General features: G+C 40.7%; 1 protein-coding gene across 7 annotated transcripts in view; it reads right to left on the bottom strand.

Moving 5' to 3' along the window:
- nrp1a (neuropilin 1a) overlaps positions 1-17,547 on the bottom strand; it is a 187,658-nt gene extending 170,111 nt beyond the window's left edge. For 3 of the 7 annotated variants that reach the window (XM_042398657.1, XM_042398659.1, XM_042398660.1), the window contains exons 1-3: positions 16,704-17,547; positions 11,400-11,456; positions 8,492-8,592 (exon numbers count right to left, since the gene is read on the bottom strand). The gene's annotated coding sequence lies outside the window, so the exon portion shown is untranslated. The remainder of the gene's footprint in view (positions 1-8,491; positions 8,593-11,399; positions 11,457-16,703) is intronic. The other 4 variants (XM_042398662.1, XM_042398663.1, XM_042398664.1 and 1 more) reach the window with 2 other exon arrangements.
- Positions 17,548-22,931: the final 5,384 nt, after the last annotated feature.

Below are 22,931 nucleotides of genomic sequence, written 5' to 3'. Positions count from 1 at the left end.
GTAGCCCAAAACAGACATCCTAAAATGATTTACATGCTATCCATATGCACTATTATGTATTCAGCATGGGTGACAGTGTAACAAAGACATGAGCCGTTCATGTGTTTCTGCTTCTCAGTACTTGTAGAGGTTAACAAAGCATGCATGAGGTAACACTATATGCCATGATCTGACTGTAGTTTGACCTCTGGGGCACCACAACCACTAAGCAACACCTCTGACTCTATAAATATGTAAAATCCCTGGCATGTTCCAGGGCCCCCGTTGAGCTCCGGGCCTCTGAATCACTCAGCCACCCCCACCTCCACCTTCAGTGGTGCCCTTGCTTTGCCTCATTGGGGAACAGCCAGAGTAAACAATGTAAATAAGTCATGATGACCAGGACTTGTTGGCACACCCTCACACAAACACCCTCACGGTGTAACATTCAGTGCAAACCTCCGTCTAGCAGTGGAGACAGTGATCACATAACAGTTGGCACTTAGAAACTGATACAGTGACTGGATTCAGTACTTTTTGTGAGTACTTTGCCACTGATCACTAAGAGCAAGGTCAATACGATGACCATTCCTGATTTGTTTAAGAAGAGAAAGAGTAAACTGTAAGTTCAAGATTTTTATATTGTTACTTTTATTATGTAGTTTAAAGCGAGTAAGATAAGATTTTTTTAGCATATATTTTTGGGGGCATTTCATGCCTTTACAATAGCGACAGTAGAAAGAATCAACAGGAAGCAGGGGGATGGAAGAGACTGGGGTGGTGACATGCAACAAAGGTCCACTTCTGGAATCAAAACGCGGATGTTGCGGTTTTGTGGCATGCGTCTTAACCAGTAGGTCACCAGGACACACCAGATAAAGACCATTTCCAAACACACTTGAGATTGGCAAATATCAACCATAGTCCATGTCAAACATGATTGTGAATGATAATGATTGTGATTTCTTCTTGTGGATGTGTTTATCCATTATGTTTCATTTCCAATCATATTCAGGCAAACAAGTTAATATATTTCCTCTGGGTTTCTTTAGACAGCAAGGTTGGATGCTTGCTAATTACAAAGCTGCCACTCAAGTGCTGCCAGATTGAGTTTTGCTTAAAAACACAGTTTAATATATCTATCTGATTGAATATCTTTTGTTTGATGGCTTGAATTGATCAGTGAAAAACAGGAAATCTCACAAGAGGACTTTTATTGTCACTGACACATCTATTTGTCTTGTGTTTGGGAGCCACCTCTATCACCAGACAAGAACGTCAATATTAGACAATTCTGCAAAACCCTTGATGAATAAAAAAAAAATCTTTTTATAAATGTCCAACATTTTTAAAATTCTTACTTTCTACAATATCTGTGCTTGGCAACAACTGTTAAGGTTAAGGACAGACTGTGGTTATGGCAACCATGGTTCAGGTTGGGCAACTAAAACACTTGGTTCAGATTAGAAAAAGATTGTGGTTAAAGTTAATACAAAGATTAACATTAATTGCAGGTCTGTAATGGAATGCAAACTCTGGTCTCTTGCATGAAAGTCTGACGCTCTACACACCTATCCCCAACCTCCACACCAATCTCACTAACATAGAGGACACACAGTCACCTGCTTTGGCACTGAAGTTTACATTAGACATGAATTCTGAAGTGTGAAATTTACTAATAAGGATATAATTCATTCATAATTCTTCAAATTCATTGGGAGCTCATGTCTATTCATAATACAAAGAAAGACCTGCCATCACATAGTTCTCACATCTACAAATCAAGTAATGGCATTTCCAAACCTGCATTGTCTAGTCAGCCTCTGATTCATTTTCCCCTTGGTATGATTCATTTGGGCAGGTCTGAACAATGGAATTGTATTTGAATGTGGACCAAAGCAACCATACCAAGACCCTTTGAGGAAGTGGTGTCGTCCGGCCCCAAATGAATTCTGCAACGGTTTGTTTGTGTTGGGAACATGATCCAACAAAACTACAACTACTAAACATGCTCCTGTATCCAGGTGTACTTTGCATACTGGAATGTGGATGAGCGAAATCAACCGTTGCTAGCCTAGCAGTTAGCTGCAGAGTGAATTAAGATACAGCCTGGACTAGCTCAACAAAGTACATTACATTCCAGATATTTGGGCAGATAGGACCTTCTTCAGGACCTACTTCCTGTATTTATGTTCTTGCTCCCGCCACAGACACATCGAATCAATGAGTGGAGTGAACGTTCTCACGTGTCTTTTAGTGATGCATTTTGGTTTGCTTGGATTTTTCTGTGTAAAAAGAAATTGAATCAACAGAAAACGGGATACAGCTTTACAAACTCATCCACTGATTCAGAACAAACCAACAATAGCACCCTAAATTTGATTAGACTAGATGTACAGTACATCTCTATTTTCAACATTTAATGACTGAAACTTCTTTGTCATCTTCTGCTTACATTTTCACATTAAAATAAAACATTAATAAATGTTTTAATGTAAAACATCTTTAAACCGATTAAGATCAGAGTGTCATGACTCTTGCGTTTAAGCCTTGTGTTCCTCTTTATATGTAAATGCTTCTATGATTTTGTGTAAAGCCCCACTTAACATTCACCACTTCCCCTCTAATTCTGTTGGTTTGCTTAGAAAACATGAGGTTTGACACATCATGTCTATGAAGATGTATATAATTGGACTACGCTGACTGAATCAGAGCCAACATTTGGCCAGGCCATTGATTTCTCCCATTTTCATGAAAACCGTGTTCCAAATCTAATTGCATCGGTTCTTCAAAATGAAATAATTGTATCAAGGCAAGCATCAGTGCTTGGCTACAGAGCCATTCTGTGCCATGTTGCCATTTAATTGTTGATGGACTCCATGTATTCAAGGCATTCACAGTCAGGGCAGAGATACATTTGCCAATAATCCCATATTATGAGGCAGGAAGGAAGAGAATTACTTGAATGGTAGTGGCAGAGGGTTTTTTTCAGGCTGAAAAGAATGGCAACTCAGTGAAATACAAAGGAAAGACAGGGCGGACATGTGAGGGAGATGATTAATAGTGAACTCCTTTATTGAAAGGCCTCACTCATAAGATGTTCTCATCTCCCTAGGGAGGCAGCACAGGACTGCAGGCTAGGTTCACACTGTTGTTTTTTTCATTACCAGAAATTTCCTCATAACACCATGGCAGAGAAAACAACACCCCTGGGGGCTCTGACGGGGGAGAACGGATGCTTTAAAACACCTTTGAGGCCTCCAATTAATCCTGAGAGCATGTTACCGATTCAGTTTTTGTTCTCTTAATAAAAAAAGTGTCCAACCTAAAAGTGGGGCACTGAGAATGATGATGGGAGCTAAATTACAGCCATGTTATTGCCCTGGTCATCTTCCTATAGGTTTTTTAAAGCAGGTCAGTCACAATAACACCTATGAAGTATATTTTGACTTGTGACAAGAACATTGACACCAGTATTCATAGCAATCAATCAAGTCCGTGTGCCAAGTTACCAAGCCAAGATATAGTTTTTTTTTTATTGTTTAATCTGAATTCACAATTCAAATGGCCCTTTTGAGAAGGACCGTTGGCACTCTCATGAATAGGCTATTGGTTAAGTAGACTGAGTGCTCAAATGACATTTTGAAAGCTTTTTGGAGCCAATAATGGACTAGGATGGATGTGGAGTGGACCTGAACATAGCTCATTAAACGCTGGGGTGAAAAGCTCTCAGCAGGCTCTCGACTGCATGGCTGACCAGTTCCAATCACCTCCGGTGAACCACTGGCAAGAACCTCCGGTTAAAGGAGCTACTCGAGTCAAAGGTGCTTTGTTATGTTATTGTATAGAATAACAAGTTAGTGTCTGCCGCAAGGTCAAGGGAAACAGCAGTGGACATCTCCAGTGATAAATAATTCTCCTCAAACTGCTAAGAAGCAACTCTTCATCTTCATCCATTCTTAGCTCAATAGCAGATTGATTTTTGAAATTATACTTTTTACAATTGGAGTCTTGATCATAAACCAAGCCTTTATTTAGGTGTCTTAAATGCCTCCGTAAGCGCAAACTAGCTGCCCCCAAAAGAGTGATTATTCTCATCTTAAATGCCAAAGTAACAAGTGATTTTGGCATTTAGCATTGACCATAAAAACATGTATCCATAACTCATGTCAGCTTCAGCTCTCGGTAGTTTCGATTTGGCATAATGTGTGTGTGCAAATGCAAAAAGACAAAAGACAGCTGGTTTTTATTTCAGTAACCTTTATGCCTCCCAGTTGGTCTTATTAACCACATACTTACTGGTTCCCACATGACTTGTTATCAGGGTTTACATTAAAAATGAATTTGCAGGTTCTACCGGCTGATAATTCGTCATTAGGCTGTTGTAAGCCCTGCTTTATCACCTGTTTAATTCTTTATGCAGATTGCAGGGTCACTGACCTAACACAACGTGTCTGGCTGTGGTGAGCAAAAGTGACGGTCTTAGTAATTATGCTGTAAAGGGGCCAAGGTCAATTAGAGAGGAAATTCTCTAAGTGCAATTAAATTAATGTTAATATATAGTCGTTGCTGCCTCAATTAAGTGCCTCAGCTGTCAGATTAGTCTGTTAGGAAGGTTTCGGAGTGGCTACAAGAGGGCTGCTTGCACCTTTACAGAGTAAATGAACACTTCAGCTCTGCATCAATCACTCACTTGATGGCTCAAAAGAAAAGTGTTCCTCATTACATCTGAACTGGCATTGTCTTTTTGCACTCTGTGTCTGCATCTTTGAATATGACACTAAAAAAGATCAGATTTGACCCAGATTGGCTGCCAATAAATGACATGTTCTAATGAGCAGCAGGAAATAGGCAGAAATAAAGAGGACCATCACTCAACCACAGACAGATAAGTGAGGAGCAGGTAATGGGAGGAAGCCAGCGGTGGCTGGCGTTGGTGGTGATATCTCTATGGAGCAGATGTGATGCTTGAGAGGATTTGGGAGACAGTGCTGGCTGGCAGGAAGCAGCCACACTAGAGGATAGATACTGTAGCTGTCTCAGCGGCTAACAAATGTCTACTGTAAGCAGTTTTTAAGTGTCTGTAAATGAGACGGCTTCAGTCTTTTGAGGAATTTGGTTCTTCTTTGCATGAAAAAAACTCTTCTGCGTAACAATTGCTGCCTGAGGTGTTTCGAACCAAGACTGATATTTTACCGTAATCCAATTTATAACAAATTAAGGATATATCCTTGAACAATGTAGAAAATTCTTGAAAGCCAACAAGATCACCCGCCTTACTTCAAGAATGACTGCAATTGCCCTTTATCTGACAATGTGTCCCACATAAAGTCAGTCCAAGCCCCAGACAGAGGGAGGAAGAGCTGTCACTGTATCCCTTATCATCCACCACAGCATTGTGGATGTCAGGACTCCTGCTCTTTTCATTTCTTCCACCCCTTTTTTCTTTTCCTCCCTCCCACCTCTGCCGTTTTCCCCTGGTATTCAAGCGGTTTAGGAAACGCATATAATCTTCAACCACCCAGCCAGCCCTAAGCCTCAAAGAGTCACCCAGATATGGGCAGATGGAGGTGAGCTATCAGCTAACCTGTAACCGTGGGCCTAAGGCGATAATCATTTCAAAACTGCGGGGGGAAATGGTTTTAATAGCCCTGTAAAGGTAACGTTTGTCTGCCTTATCACACCTGCAGATGCATCGCAGAGAGGGGAGAGGAAAAGGAAAACACGGGAAGGGGGAGGAAGAAAGAATCAGCTGATAACAGTCCCTCCCCAGGGAAGGATGAGTCTGGAATTAAAAAAGTGCTTCCTTCAGGAGAATGTTTAGGGGATTAAGGTTAGTCGCTTTTCCCCTCTGTTCCACCTGCACCCTCACCTTAACTCATCTTTCCTCCTCCACCAGCCAGCTGTTAACCCCTGGAATGAGCTTTTATGAGCCTTGCAATATGTTTGACAGACACCTTGTATTTTTACCCTAGGGTTCATACTCTTCTCTTTTTTCTTTTTTTTCCATCGTACTGGACACTTTTTTTTTTGTTTTCCACATTAGCTCTCGTCCTCCATGTGTTTCACTGACCAGTGGCACGGCAACAGTACGTGACACTCCACCTGGCTCCGTCCACAACCTCTTTCATGTTTGAAAAGTTTCCGTGATGGCTGGCCTAAATTGAAACACCAAACCCACAATTTCAAAGGCCCCTCTCTGCTGGTTTATAGTTGACCTATCGGGTAAGTCATGGGTGATTCGGAAAGTTTCAATTGATGTTTTATGAGGAGCATGGCCCTCTGTGCAGTGTTACAGGATAACTGTAATATTCCACTGTGGACAGACCTGGACTCAATCTCTGACTACAGCTCTTGGCATTTGAAGGTATTTCTCTGGGGACTATTTCAGTCTCTTACATCAGTCTTGTGTGCACTGGTTTGGATTTACGTGTGACCCCAAGTTTTTCACTTCGCCTTCAATGTAAAACTTTTATGGAGTGCTTATGGAAAAGTTTATTGTTTTGTTTATTGTTCCCAAACCAAGAGTGGGCTAGCTTTACAAAGGAACATTTTAGATAAGACATTTATATATTGGATTTAAGACTATTTTGTTTCTTCTTGAGTAACTTTTCTTTATCAGCTCTTTACAGTAATGGGTCACTATGTGCTTTATGGGTTGTGCTGTGATACCAGGAGGAAAACAGCAACAAATCAGACTTGGCTGGTCAGTGGTGGAAAGTGACTAAGTGCATTTACTTAAGTACTGTGTTTTAGTAAAGTAGAAGATTACTTATTTTTTCATGTGTTTTTCCATATATTCTCCAATTCAGGGTAATAGAGGGTAGCAGATTACCTTGCGAGGAAGCGGGATTCGCAAGATCACAAGACCACACAAGAATCCATCTCGTCAGGCTTCAAGTTTCGCACTTGTGTCCAAACCACAAGTGGTTCAGCCCAATCAGGATCCTATGAGGAGCTACTGGTGACTACGGGCATGGTTTAGGTGTGACGACAGTGAGAGGCAACTGTTCATTCAAAACAACTTGGCGACTCTTAAAGAGGTTAGTGTGGATGCTGCTATCAGTTATATACAAAGAACAGAACTGAGGGCTTTTCTCGATGGAAAAGATGTTTTCACTCTTCTCCCGACTGGCTTTGGCAAAAGCTCTCCTACAATGTCATATGTGTCATTGATCTGATGGGTTGAAGTTAGCTCATGATGGACAGATGGTTCATCCAATCACCTGCCAAGTATTTTTTGAAAGTGCCTGCCCTTTTCCAAACAGTTTCCACGGATGACTTCTCAGATGGGTGATGATGAGTTTTTCCTGCCAATCTAACTCCTTTGTTGAAAATTCTGGCACATGTTGTTGACGGAACAAAAAAAGCAGAACTCAGCTGCGAGGACGGTGCAGCACCCAGACAGTCTACAGCACAAACACGCTAGAGTTGATCTTGTAGTTCATCTTCAAAATATGCAGCGGTTGCAAGCATGGTTTTTGATTTAATGTCTAAATAATTACCTTTGGGAGATGAACGTGAAGTATATTGTGAACTTGTGAAGCGATCAGCAGTAACAAACAAGACCCGCTGACCAACACAGACTGCAGCATTTAACAACTTAAACCAACTCTGAGGTGAGGAAAATAACTCAGTGCTCAGTCTGTTTCACCTCAAAAACCCTGTGGCCGCTCAGAATCTTTGACAGCGATGGCTTTCCCTGGAGCTAACGGTGCAGCAGAGAGGCTGCTCCCCACTGCTGGACACATGACATTAATAACAACACAGTGGAGCACTCCGCCTCCCCCTCAGTTTGTTATTCTCATACAGGCAGGAGACTGTAAGATGCTTTCAAATTAATTCATTCATTCATTAATGCAGTTAACTTTTGAAAATGAAAAGACTGCAGACTATTAATCTTATCTGCCAATTATGTTTCATATTGTATTCCAGTGTACTGAGGACACCAGTCAGTGGTTTGGCACACAGTATACTGGAGCAAGAGACTGATAATAGAGCTCCCTTTTCTATTCATTCAATCAAGAATCGGTTTTGAATTGATTCTGAATTCAATCGGCACCCAAGTATCATGATAGTATCAAATGGGGAGATAAGCATGTCATCACAGGCCTACAAAAATCAACACTTTAATTTGTCACAACCTTTATTTTTCATCTTTTTGTTCCATCTTGGTGTAAAATTAAATCTCTACACTTTAGTCTGTCAAATTGTGATTTTTTCACTTAGGCCACAACACTGTGAAAGTGTGTGTACAAACCATTAATGCGGCACCACGCACGATCTCCAGCCTTTGCTACCACAGTCTCTTGGATTGATTTAGATTACTGCCACTGCAACACAACATGATGGAAATGTATCTTTGATGTGACAACATATATTAAAAAGTCAATCAGATTGCAGGATCTCTGTGTCATTTAGCAGTTGTTGTTTTTTTTTATTTCCATGCATCAACATCAAAACTTGACTGTTGCATGTTTGCCACTCAGGGGAAGTAACCGTAGCGACTTACTGTGTATGGTGACTCCCTTTAGGTTGAAATCCAGCCAGAACAGGTGTCACATACTCCTAAGAGGGCCCTGAACTCCTCCCCCAGGATCCTATAGGGAAGAGCTACACAGAACACGTACAGTGACCTTCAAAGAGTGAGAGCTGTCACAAACCAGACAGAAATCAAAAAATTTCATGTTGAGAGTGGACCGCATGATTGGCTGATATCCAATATTTAATAAGAGACCAATACTCTTCCTGCACATCAGAAAACTCATATATTTGTCTAAACCACAAATTTTCCTTGCCATCACCTTGAGTCCAATTGGACCTATGAGCCTCCTCCCTGTGATGACTGATTGTCAGCAGCCATGTACCACTGACAGTGATTTCTCTTTAATGGCTGATTGAGCATGTCACCAGTCACACTATAACCTGCGGTTTGATATGCTGCAGGCCGAGCCGTTTGACAGCCGTGACAGCTACTGTCACCCTCAGTCAAAGCAATAACGTCCCAGCAATCAGCTGGAGATGAAAGAGCATTGGCTTCCTGTGTACCTTCACACACATACACACACACACACAAACAGAATTCAAACTCTGCAACATCTGCTGAAGTTGGAACTGAAAGAAAGAAAGAAAGAAAGAAAGAGAGGGAGAGAGCGGAGGTGATCTATAACCGTACTTGCATCCAGACGTAAAGGAGAGGTCGTTCCGCTGAGCTCTTTTCCGTGTACCGAATCGCACTTTGAAGTGTTTAGCTGTGTTTAACACTCCCATTATGCTGCAGGGTAAAGATAACTTTCGACACACCGTTCTCTCTTCTTCTTTCTTCTTCTCTGTCTCTGTTTTCGTCTCTCAGAGGCATTGAGACTGTTGCTATCTGCACCTTTAATGCTGTAATTAATTCCCTGACACCCTTTTCATCTCACTAGTGTAAATTATTCTGCGGCGTGCCTCTAGGTATTAGCTAACACTCTTTATTTAGTAAAGAAGCGAGGTGAAAATTAAAGGGATGCCGGTTCGCATGAGAAGAATGATATGTATGACGGCTTATGTTCGTTACTAACCTCTCATTTACTTAAATTTGTGCAACGATAAATGTACAACACATAAAACTTGCATTGCTTTGCGTTGCATTGTTGATCTCACAAACATAACAGTAATGAGAGGGGACATTCAGTGATTCAGTAAAGAGGGATGAACTCAGACTGCAGATGAAAAAGCAAAGTCTTCTAACTTGACTTGGAAAATCAGTCCACTTTCTGGGGTGGTATTATGGTGATTCACAAGAAACATGGTCACGGATCATTTCTCGGTTACGCTTGGTTGAATTATGGAAAACGTTTGTTTTTGGCCACACATATGAGGAGACGGGGCATGTGCTAAATATTAAAATGAGACAAATCTTGCATGTTTGCCATTTTTTATGCCAAAGGAAAGAATGGGTCGGTGTTCCGTATCGTGCTGCCCTGACACTAATACCCAGAGGTTGACAGTGATGTCTGGAAATTCAGCAAATCTTTTGAAGAGCGCAGGAGGGCTGTCAGTTTAAAATTACATTTATAAAAGTGTTCCACCGGGTGTTTTTCGCTTCGTGAGCTGTCTGTGTGCGTGCCAGCGACAGAATCACAAACATATTTTTTCAATGCTAGTTTGTTTACATGAAAAAATGAAATCCCTAAACAGACTTCCATGTGCATCTCATTGAGTGCCATGTCTCAAGATAAACCCTCAACGTGCTCAATAGGCAGACATGATTATTTAATCATAGGTTCAATTATTTTCTTGCTGTAACCATGGACACTCAGAGATGGAGCCAAACTGCACTAAAGGCAGATTTGAACAAGGAGGCAAACAACCTTGGAAGGTTGTATATATATTCAGGATGTTCCTTCATCATATGAACACATCACTGCACTGTTTTCTTATAAAGGAAGCTCAGATTCCTCCTATAGCTCTGGTTGTCTGCTCTCAACAAATACGGGCTTTGAATTGAGCAGATTTCAAAATGTTGAGGCATACTGTGTTTAGTGGGAGGTTAGATGTGAGTCTTCTTCGCAGTCAGGCATACTGGGCCTCAGCTGGAGCAGCAGCCAGGTTTTACTGCCCAGCATCCAGCAGAGGACCGCTTTCAGGCCTTGCTAAATCTCACTTGCCTTGATAAGCCTTACTGCTCACTGTTTTCCCTTAATTCTCACCATTTGGCTACGCTTCACCAGCATCCAAATCCATCTTCCTAATCCTGGCTCACTCCCCCTCACTGCCACCCCACTCCGTCTCTCTCTCTCTCTCTCTACTCTCTCTCTCTCTCTTTCTCCGTGCAGCTGTCTTGTTTCTGTTCGACAGATCAACAGCGGTAGAAGCTTAGCTGCAGCAGCTAGCCTTAAGCCCTCCGCATGACTCCTAGTCTGGACGAAGTGCGGCTCAGAATCACTGAAGAAGGAGTTTCATCGGCTCCGGTGTCTCCCACTTTCAGTCTCAACCCCCCCCCCCCCCCCCCCCCCCCCGTCTGTCTCACATGATTATAAGCATGATGGACTTACCTGCATTCTTTGCTGTAATTTAGCTTTTTTTGAAAGAAAGTAACTGAGACTAAGCATGACTCAAGATTTTCCCTCAGTCCATTTTGTTATGCTAGACTATCCAAACACAACTAACTGCTAGCTCAGATGGCAACATCTGTCTCCTCACACCCATAAAAACTTGTGTTTTGGGTTGTTTCCTGTAGCTGGCTCGGATTTGCTTCTCACTCACTCCTCACTGCAGCACAGTTCTTTTGGGCAAAGCCTGGCAAGCATTTTCACGCATCTTGATGCAGTTATTGGCTGCCACCTGAGTGTTGTCACCTGCACAGTCAAACTCAAGTGGAGGAGTAAATGCCTCAGAGTTTGAATAAACTGCCCCGAACGTGTTAGGTGTGAACTCACCGAAACTTCTCCTCTTTGCCTTCTATCTGTCCCACCAGCTGGGTTTCCATCACTGACCTGTAATAAAGTAGACACAGTCAACCAGACTGTGCCCAAAGGCGTATGTGAATCCAATTATCCTGGCTACTTCCTGCTGTCTCCCATCATTTCCAGAGTGTGATGTCACTGCATCCATGATAGGATTTCGGGTACAGAGGACCAATCAGACATGGTGCGGGTAAGCCAATCAGGATTTGGTTCATGCAACCAAAATGGCAGACAGTTTCTGTGACAAATTAGATGCAAATAAATACTGCGATGCCTGCTGCTTTTGCGAGAATCAGAATATTCCCAAAAGTCTCTCCAGAAATGTAATCAATTCGTTTTTTCCTCTATATCTCAGTAATGTTTACTCTTTTAATGTGTGCATTACTGGCAACATAGAAAATCCATCACAGCTGGATCGCAGCGTTTGCCTTAACTGAACCAGCCACAGCAGCTCCAGCAGGCCCCAGACGCTGTTTTACAACTTCAGTAACTGACAGAAGTGGCAGTAAGCAACAAATCGACCGCAGCCCTAAAAGTGTTGCTGTTAATCCAATATTCCTCTACTCTTTGTTAAAATGTTCAATACACGCTGACTACTCAGTGCCATTAATTGTTCTCCTGCCTTGAATGTGTTCCCCAGAAAGCTCTGGTTAGGTAGTCCTCTCACACAAAAGAGTTTCAAGTCTGGTTTGCATTAAAATAGTAGCATAGACTATGACCAACATACTAAATGTGATATATAGTGACAGCAGTGTCACAACACTACTGAGCTCTGGAGAAATTGTACATTTTAGCTTGTTTTTGCAACATAACATCTACTTGACAGCGGATGGAAACATGGCTGTGCTCTGTGTCTCTCTCCTCCCCCTCCGCTCTCTCCGCTCTTATGTTCAATGCAGTGGTCGTGACAGGCATCAGAGGTCTGGGGTGTCAGAAGGGAAGGCAGTTACATCCCATCCTTTTCCATCACTGAATGTTAAGCACTGAGAATCCTGGAGCGACATGAAAGCAGAGAGCTGCAGCCTCCCACCTGTTTCCAGACAAATCCTTTTTTTTCTTCATATGTCTATGTAAATGTTTGTGTATACAGTATGTACACATGCTTGTCTGTGCCAGTGTCTGTCCATCGCTCGCTCTCTGATACATTCTGCTGAGCGTGATGGAGAATAGCAGGTGGAGTGGCGGCCCACGCTTCTCGCTCTATGTTTAACCTGTGAGATTCAACACCCCCTGAGGTGCTGTGACACGTCTCTCCCGATGGGTGCCTGCTTGAGTATAATTAAACTTTGGTGAAAACTAAACTTGTGTCAGTAACTGCTGCCATCAGCGATATGACTGAAGTCAGCTTTCTTGTTCTTTCTCTATTCTCTTGGTAGTCGGCGATGCCATATTCTCAGAATTCAGTTCTTTGTTTTTTTTATTATGTTATTTGGTGAGTAATTTTATCCGTTTTTGCTACAGCGATACTGTCTTCAGAAAGTTAGACAATTCACTTCTCTACAGCAGAGCAAATCCTATCATGTAGAGTCAATGCAAGGCAGGTTTACTGATACAGCACGTTTCACACAAACGCGTAATTCATAGTGCTTTATATAATACATCAAAAGAGAAATATAGCAAAAGATAATTAGTCTTTTTTGTTCATGAATTGTATGTTATTATTGAATATAAATGAATGTTAGACTGCAGAAATATAAAAATACTCTGACTGGAATAATAATTTGTGTCTGATATGAGTTTTCCAAAGAAAAAGAAATTCAGTTCACTGATTAAAAATTATTTTAAGTACATATATTCCTTCTTCCTCATTAAAAAAAAATCCAGGACTTATGAATATGTTAATATATTTAGTTTCAAAAGTTTCACTGCTGGACACGAGACGTCTCCATCTTCACTCAAAAGTCAATTATCAGTGTATGTTCACTACAGGCTTCAAGTTTACACATCACACTTCAAAATTTCATACTGGACTTTTTACCAAATTATCTGAGATGTCACAAATCATGCTTACTATCCAAATCACCACATTATCAAACATAATGACGATTCATCTTGAGGAGAACATGAATGTCTGTACTCAGTCTAATCGGATCTGGTCTCAGGTCTGTATGTCAATATGTCCAATACCAGAGTGGATCCGAACAGACCCGAGTGTACGTGGTATCAGCTCTGATCATGTGGTCTGTCACAATCACCGCAGGAGAAAATGTGCTTTCAGGAGAATGTAAACTGTGAAGTGAGGAACAAGTTAAAGGAAAAGAAGAACAAGGAGGTAAAACCAACTGGAACATCAGCTGTTTGCTCCTGTTTTATGCAAATACGTTCTGACAAGATGAACTTATTTTAGGAAAATCAATTGTCTACAACATTTATGCTGTTAAATGAATTTTGGATTTTTGGAATTTGATTCACAGATATTACACTTATGATTCATTATAAAATAAAATAATAAGTTTCAGTGTGGATTAAAACCACTCACTTGGTTAATAAGGCTTTAGGACTCAATCAAAGATATGCCTTGATAAGATGGAGATCTTTTCCAGTTTATTTTTGTGCCTGTAAATATCCTCAGACACATATATAGAGAGAACATATTGCTGTGTGTCACTGCTCTCTACAGCCAGCTGATCAACGTGGCAACCACAAGGCGAGAGAGAGAAACAGATCCCATTCAGATCGAAGATGATATGATATACAGAGCATCCTGCAAGGCCTGTGTTGGGCCACTTCCTTCTCATTTCATCCCACCTCAATGGGGTTCCTTATGTCTGACTTTGGAATAATGCCAAGGATGTCATCTATATTCCACTCATGAGACACAATTCAAAACACCAACAGACTCTGTAGCTCTTCTCTGGCTGGTAGACTATGCAGCATCACATTCCCTCAGTATTTTAACAGAAGGCTTGATCCTGCAAGTAAATGCCTGTGCATCTGTGTCCCCGTCTAGGGGGATGCGTAGATGTTCCATCTTGTGGAATGTCTAACCCTATCAATAAATCAAATAGCATCATGATAAAAAAAACACCAGACAGATCAGGTCGAGGCTCTCGCGTCATGACAACTCTAATCTTCTGAATACATTCCTATGTTTATTAATTTCAGTAAGTCTCCTGCTTAACACTGAGTATGCAATTCATCACTGAAGAGTTGGATTCAGTTCTCCAAACACTGATCTCACTTAATTTTCTGGAGTGAAATGCAACACTGTGTGGTCATGCAGCTGAGAAAACAGAGAAAAAAAAATGGCAGCTGTTGAAATTAAAGGCTGCAGTCCACATAAAAAAAAAACAAAAACATGACACGTTGGCTTCATGGAATATTGCTATACTTAAAAGTAAATTATCACATGTTAGGTGGTGTAATGTCTTAATCTTATTGGGCTATAAAACGTGTATTGGCCTCATTCATCTTGGCCGTTAAGTCATTAGGCTGTTATGTTAAAAAATCAAGCAAAACTAAACACCTGGACTTTAAAAAAAAAAAAAGTCCTCTTGTACAAGATGTACAGTCTACAACCAGTATTCATCTGATCTCCATTTCCTCTGGTCATTCCTAATGTTCCAGTTTGTGTCCTTGCTAAATACTTACAAGGGGCCCCGTCCTCACCAGTCAGAGCAGTCAGGCCCTTTGCTGAGAGTATGAGCGCCATCTTGTCCCCTCAGTCCTCTACTTCCATTATCATTACTGGTCATTGTGACTGCAGGTCCATTCCAGGGTCAGGGCCCTCCACTATGGGCTGTAATTGCAGCACGTTGAGCACTTGGGAGCCGCTGCACCCACCTAATGAATTGTCACCCACTTTAATATGAAATTACACGAGGGTGAATCGTAATAGATTAACAGGGTTGGCGAGGTTACTCTCAAAAGATAATCCATTGCAAATTGCTGATTACCTGCCTGAAATTATTATAAGGAACATGTGAGGTGGATTACTCAGCCCGAGCGATACAATCTGATCACCCTCACCTATCACTGGATTACTCTGTGCAAAGAGGGAGATGAATGCTAATCCTCAACCTTCTTTAAAAGCTATTGGCCATTACGGGTTAGCTTGTTCTTGAAGTGGCTACAGAGGACACTAAAACTTTTTATCATGGTGATGTTGGTTTGATAATTACTCTTAAAGATCACAGCTCGAAGGGGAACTCGTATGTTTAATTTATGTAAGTATCTCATCAAAACTGACTCATCCACTAATGTGTCAGCCCACAGCAATGTTAATGATCCGCCTTTATTTTAAGCTGTTAGTTCAGTAATAACACCTTCCTTCTTTCAATTAAAGGATAATCTGATTTATTTCAATTTGAGGGTTTTGGCTAACATTATACTCACCATATTAATTGCAGTGATCTGAGAACACTAGTGGAACCACTTTATTTTGAGGGAAACCCAAAGTGCACCTAAAATGTGCACTCATGTGGGTGCACACAACTACAGCAAGAACAGTAGGTCAAAGTTAAAGCAGGCAGTCAATCTGTAAACTGTGATGTCAGTTCTAGCCCATGTCAGCCTCAGGGGCCAGACTGGGGCCAGCTGTTCTTTTAGAGGGGCCAATTTAATTAACTCAGATACTAAACACACTATTAGCAGTGGAGATGTTCAGATGCCGAGTCAGACAGGTCAACTAAATAAATATGCCGTAAACTAGGACAATGCATCATTTAGTGCTGAAAGGTGTAGTCACTCAACAGAAATTGAGAATTAATCAATTGTTGTAGTCATTTTCAAAACAAAATGGGCAAAAATTTTGTGGTGCCACCTTCTCAAATGTGATCATTTTGCAGTTTTCTTTGGTCATAGTAAACTGAATAACTTTTGTAATAGAAAAATAGCCAAGATGGTTGGCAGTATTCTAGTTAGTTTTTCACTAAGGAATATATACACTGTAACGCATTTTAAAACAAAACAAGAATGAAGGATTAAATCCAAGCAACGAGCAGAGCTTCAGCCAGGTTTATCCACAACACACAGGGTCAATAGGTGACTGAACTACAAATAAGTGCAAAACTGGAGAAATTCTGAATTATTCAAAGCCCTGCAGGCTCTGTCCCTGCCAGTATGGCTATGTAGTCAGCAGGTAACACAACAGCCTCAGTGCCCAGGTAAACAAGAATATAATCTCAATAATAAACAAGAAGACAGACAGCAAGGAGTTAAGTACACACTGCGGGACATTTAATCATCAGGAAAGAAACCAGCTAGAAAGAGACGGATAAATACAAACAGACAGACAGACAGGCAGACAGACAGAGAGAGAGGATATATCTGACTCACGTTATCTGATGTCAAAGCCCGCTTTCTTCTTTCTTTAATTTCATGGAGATGAAGTATCCATGTCATAGAACTGCACTGTTGCTGTTGGTCATTTGGTTGGTTTGTTGACAAAACTCAGTTGCTGGCTAGTTATCATACGGCAACACTGGAAAAATGACGTTAGCCAGCTTAGTCTCCCGGGTGTTTCATTTAAACCTGCAGTGCAGAACTTTTACTTATGAATGAACGTCCGTTACATTCAAGCCCTTGCCAAACGACTTCATACAATGCAGATTAAGCATACCACGGCCAGATAAATCTCTCTGTATTTCTCAGTATACGGCGTTTTTAAATCTCATGTCGGGAAAGACATTCCCGCGCTGACTGTTTAAATGTACACTCAGAGACTTCCGCCGGCCAAGCTGGCTAACTTCCGGTTAGCCCTCTGCTAACTTGAATGGGGATAAAAATAATTGAATCGTGCGGCTCTTCTAGACATTCCAAATGTTATCGGACCTAATGGATCATTTTCAGATAGTGAAACGAGTCATTTCGCGGCGGCTGTGTGACACTCGCGCAGTTTATCTACCATTTTACAGCCGCAACAGTAGTGACTGAGTAGGCTACGGGGTAGCCTATGACGCAGGCATGTGTCGACAATGTTTTTGTAATTGCTTTCACTGCATTCCAGCCTTAAGTGACGTTACTAACTTTCTAGATATTATTTGTTGTGAGGCCACAGTGCTGCAAGCTTCACAGTTAACTTAGCTAAGAGTTTGTTTTACAGACGCTTGTCCTTTTAAGTTTCACTGTCGCATGATAGACAATGACTGCATCAGTCTGTTTGCCGCTTACTATCTTATTTAATAGACGGATTACAGCTTCACCTGCTAACTGTATAAGGATACACTACCCTTTTTTGACCACAGACTAACTGACATGCAAGAGCCATTACAACCTAGGGGAGTGCTGTTTCACTCATTTAGGGAACAATGAAAAAAATATTAATAATCATAATCATAATAATACACATTATTTATATAGCAACCTTTCAAAACACAGTTACAAAATGTTTTACAATAAAAACAAAACACATATAAAACACACTAAAACTAAAAGCCATAAAATACGCACATTATAAAACAAAGGGAGTAAAATGCAAAATTAAAATTAAAAATAATAAACATGAAATTAAAAACAAATAAAATCAAGTAAAATAAGCAAGCAGCTGAGGTAAAATCGGGAAATGCGTCCCCATAAAAGTACATTTTAAGAAGAGACTTGAAAGACAAAGCTGACTCAGACAGCCTTATTTCCTCAGGCAGGTTGTTCCAGAGCCTTAGGGCCCTGATGGCAAAGGCTCTGTCCCCTTTAGTTTTCAGCCTGGACTCTGGAAGGGACAGAAGACCTCTGCCCGAGGATCTCAAACTATGCAAAGGTTCATAAGGGATCAAAAGGTCTAAAATAGGCTATAATCTGGAGCCAAGTCATGAAGAGCAAAAGGTAATCAGTAAGATTGATATTTTCAATGAAAATAAGTGTCTTTTATGTGATAAAGAAAACGATTCAATCTTTTTACTAAAATGTCAGTGATAGTTATTCTGGATGGTAAGTTAGTCTTGGCTTGCCTTGATTAAAGAGAGAAAGCAGCACTGCATTTTTGGGGGACACATTGGAGTTTCAGCTTCATTTATACACTATGGGTTTTTCTTTTCCAATCAGTGTCACTTATGTGGCGTTTTGTTTAAAGCCACAATATTATCATAACTGATGGACATGATGGCAAAACCTACAAAAAAGCCAAAAATTCCAGTAAATGGAATTTCCTTTTATGTTTCTCTGTCACACAGTTGGGGTGGGTCATTGTGAAAGATGAATTACAATGACCAGCTTGCTTCTTCTTTTTCACATGGCGAATTCTAAGTATGAAGGCTTATGTTTCACCCTATCCCATCTGAATAGGCCAATGCATTTTTCATTGACCAGGGGCTCTGTTAGACATGCTGATAGATGTTTCTGACACTGGAGGAGCACATTTTCATACATCCACACAGGGGTGATTATGAACAGAGATAAGCAGAGTGAAATGACACACAATTACACTCTTGTCCCCCCTCCCTCTCTCCTCTCACATCCCAATTTTGACAGCAATCATCTAGCATTTCACACCTCGGAACCCAGGCAGAGAAGCCAGCACTGTCAGGAGCGCTGACCTAGAATCAGAGATACATTTCCGATATGAATGATAGCAGACTTAGTCATATTTTTAGCACGGTAAACCGTCATTATTTGTGACCAGTAAATATAGGAAGGGAGCAGCAGTTATAATAGTGACAGCACCTCTGCTTGTTTACTCCTATCAAACAGCAGGATCTAAAAGGCAGCTACATATATACTGACTGCCTTAGAACAAAAAATATATATATACATTGTGAAGACAAGGCAAGAAAAACAACTAATAGAGGAAATTACAGATGTTATTGAGTTTTCAGTTATCTGTATCGTTCTCTATGATTTCCCACCAGTCAGCGAATACAGAATGTGTGAGCTTAGAGTTGCTGTGCTTTGTTGTGCTCTGAGGAGCCCACTCAGGTTTCAGTCCAATCAGTCAATCCAAAGCATGATAGTGTATTGCTGTAAAACTGCATGGTGCCAACATGTCACATCCTTGTGCTTTTAAGAAAGAACTCAAATAATTCCAAGCAAGTTTTGTGCACTCAGACGGAAGAATAGCTGCATTTTTTTAAGCAGATGAATTCTCCAAATGACTCTGCTGTGAATACATCTGTATCATCCTCTAAGTACGTGAATAATGGCACGCGTTCAATAAGTGCATGTGGAATGGACTGAGAGTTCATCATCATTACCGTCCCCACATAGCAACAATCATCACATCTTACACCTTTCTCTCCAACCTCTGATGTTTACAAAAATGCGTGAATGAACTCCACTTTAAAACCCATTCCAAATAAATGGTTTTATTGATCTGTTGTTTTGCCACATAATTATCTGAGAGGTGTAGCTCTTTGAATAGTTTTAATGGACCTTGGCCAAGCGTGTGGGCTTGTACTTACAGATGACAACATGATTGTGTAATTATTCCAGGACAATAAGTTGGAGACAAAGCGCAGCTCTCCCTGTTGCCAAATGTAATGATCCCAGCTGCAATACCTAAGTTCACTTGTAAAATTTCACCTGATACGTTTCCAATCGATTGTCTTTTTTGAAAAAAAAAAAAACCTACAGCCTGATTTCTGTTATCTACAATGTAACGTATTTCCATTTACAACTTCCATGTTAGGCTTTATCTCTGCTGCACTCAACCGGTTATATTCCACATCAGTTTTTTTGTACGTGCTTAGATCGACACAGTGCAGATGCCAACTGGCTCTCAATCTCCCGGCCTTCCTGCCCCGGGCTCTGGAGATGGAGAGAGGCCGTCCTGGGGTCACAACACTCCATGTTCTCATTCAGAGAAACCCCACTGCTGTTATTTTCTCATTACCCACGAGCCCCGTGTCTGTGCAAACCCCCTTTCACAACCGCACGCCTCAGCCTCAGGTCAGAGGTCAGGTATTATTGAAGTTGTTTTCATTTATTTATTTATTTATTTATTCTCCACACTCTTGTATCACTGTTGTTGTAACCGTGGACAATCTTGTTTGAGAGTGCTGTGGCAAATTCTTCAGTGTCTATGAGAAATCATACATTTCTGATTTGTTTGCCCATCTTATAAGAAACTGAAAACTGTTCTAATGTCCCATGACTGTCTGGAAAGAAAGTATTATTTATTCAGAAAGCAAAAAAAAAAAAAAAACTTGCACAGGAGGAGGATTAATACCAACAACCGCTGAGGGGAATGAATAGGCTTTTGTCAACCCCTCAGTCCACCCAAACATCTGCAGGAAGGAAAAAAAAACTGCTGCCATATTCTTAATTAATAACATGCAGTACATTCCAAACACGGAAACACATAAAAACATATTATATTCGATTGGACACATGAAAGACTGCACATGTGAGACTTCTCTGCAGTCTAATCACATGTATAGATGATCTGTGGTGCACTGATGAAAGAATTCAGGAGTCACGCTTTACTTGCAAACAGAATAAAATATATTACCTTCATCAGAGCAGAGCACCACTTATTCAACAGTTTGTATTCATAGTTAGTCTTCAGCACGCCTGGATCACCATCAGTGCATGCAGGACACCTGCTGCTTTGAGGTTACTAACAACTGAGGGTTCTAAAGATTTGTTTTCATAAGGAGATTAATCTAAATGACCAAATTCATTAATTTTAAATAATACAGTACTGTCAGTGCCCATATAAGGAGCTGAAGTCACTAACAGGGTGCTCTATTTCCAGCAAATGTTACAGTATGTGTGCTACATTCACGCAGAATTGGAGAAACAAATAAGCCTCTTGTTCATCCAACTTGGGAGAGTTCACACAATATTCCAAGACGGTTGTAATCACGTCACTGAGTATGGCTCTTTTTAAGCCATTTTGCCACATATTTGTTGATACTGCGTATACTTCTTTTCATGCAGTCAAAAATTCCCTATATCTAAGTCTCACAGCTGCAACTGTCTATAAGACTCAGTTGTTGTTACTGATGGGCAGAGCAACATGACATGAATGTGACAATAGTACAGATGCACTAGGAATCACTATTATTGTTTGGTCATTTCCGAAAGTTTTTCCCAAAGGCTTCGGATTAAAACATCATTAATTTTGTTACCTCTCTGACTCCCCTTTAAAACAGTCAGCAACAACATGTTGACCATTTCGTGAGGATGACATTAGTCTGCCACTGAAGCTTCTGAAACCCTCTAGTTGGGGGTGCCAAATCATCACATGCAAAATATAAATAGCGCCTTGATAATGTTAGATTAGATTTAATTTACTGTGTAACTTTGGTTCTGCAAACAGAAATCACTTTAATCCTAGATGCTAAAATCTGCCTCTCCCCCTACTTAAAGCCAAGTTCACTGGAAAAAAACACACATAAATAAGAGAAAACTCAAAAAAAATGATAATAACTGTGTTGCCTTATGAATAAATATGTTGTTGTCATCTTAGCTACAAAAACCTTGTGTTGCTTTCAAGTGATATCAGTTTCTGCCTCTGTGCTTTCATTTCTGTGATTAATGAACAAATCTGTCAAGGCTGCGATATGTTTGAGTCGAACATCTTAAAGTTTACAGCGGGCCTGAATTGGACAAATGAAGTCAGATTTGAAATTGTTATTAAACCTGCCTAGACACCATACATTGCTAATATGTTGTGCATCAACTAGCTTTTGCCAATGCCACAATCATCTAGCTGCTACTGTAAATGACAAAATAATAAATAAGGCATATCCATACATCCGTACATTTTAAGTGCTTAAAGCAATTGTTATGATAACTTTTCTTATGTTTGTTTGTATGGTCACATTGGTCAGGGTGGTTAGTCTGTGGGAACAAAATGCTAAATCTGATACATTTAGGCCAAAAGTGACCAACAGGAATGAAGCAAAACCTTAAAAATAAACATTCATGTTGAGGAGCTTGGGGGTGGGCTGCACTGTGTGGCGGAAAAGGTACAACTTAAGTATGCTTATGTGATTTTATTGTTTGATAAACAATAAAGAATATTTATTGGCATGCATTTCTTGCTAACCTCACTATTCTCCACTGAATACACAATGATTTAATGGAGGAAGTGTGAGGTGGACCAGCCTTGGGCGACGGGCCCGCCTCGCAGCAGCTGTTGGTGCAGATGTAAGGTGACAGTAATCAATACTGATTATTAAAGTGGGAACACCATCTCCAGTGTGTGATTAATCTTCATTCCCCCATGTTTACAGAGCCTCTTCTGGCCCGTTCGCCTCACAGGGGGGAGCGTTCCCCATTATCTATCCCCAGAGACAGGAAAAACAAAACACTGTCACCATTAAAGATACACACTGTCACTGTGGAAGAAGGCAGGTACAGGTCGGCAGTGGGATAGGGTCCACATGTGCTGCAGTATTAAAGCACAACATCTGTAATATATTGGGAAGGTGTAGAGAGACAATATATCTAGTATCTAAAATGTAGTTAAAGGAACAGTCTGCCCTTGTGTACACTGTTATAGTGTGTTCAGACTGAAAGTAAAGCTCATTTTTAGAGGGAGGGCAATTACATACAAAGTCAATGAGAAGATGCAATTGGACCGGAACAGCTGCAAATTCAAGTAGCAAATTGGGGTTTGAGATCATC

This window comes from Thunnus maccoyii, chromosome 21, assembly GCF_910596095.1.
Source record: "Thunnus maccoyii chromosome 21, fThuMac1.1, whole genome shotgun sequence".
NCBI classification, from domain to species: domain Eukaryota; kingdom Metazoa; phylum Chordata; class Actinopteri; order Scombriformes; family Scombridae; genus Thunnus; species Thunnus maccoyii.
The sequence above is the reverse complement of the archived record's forward strand: the minus strand, read 5'-3'. Positions and strand labels throughout refer to the sequence as shown.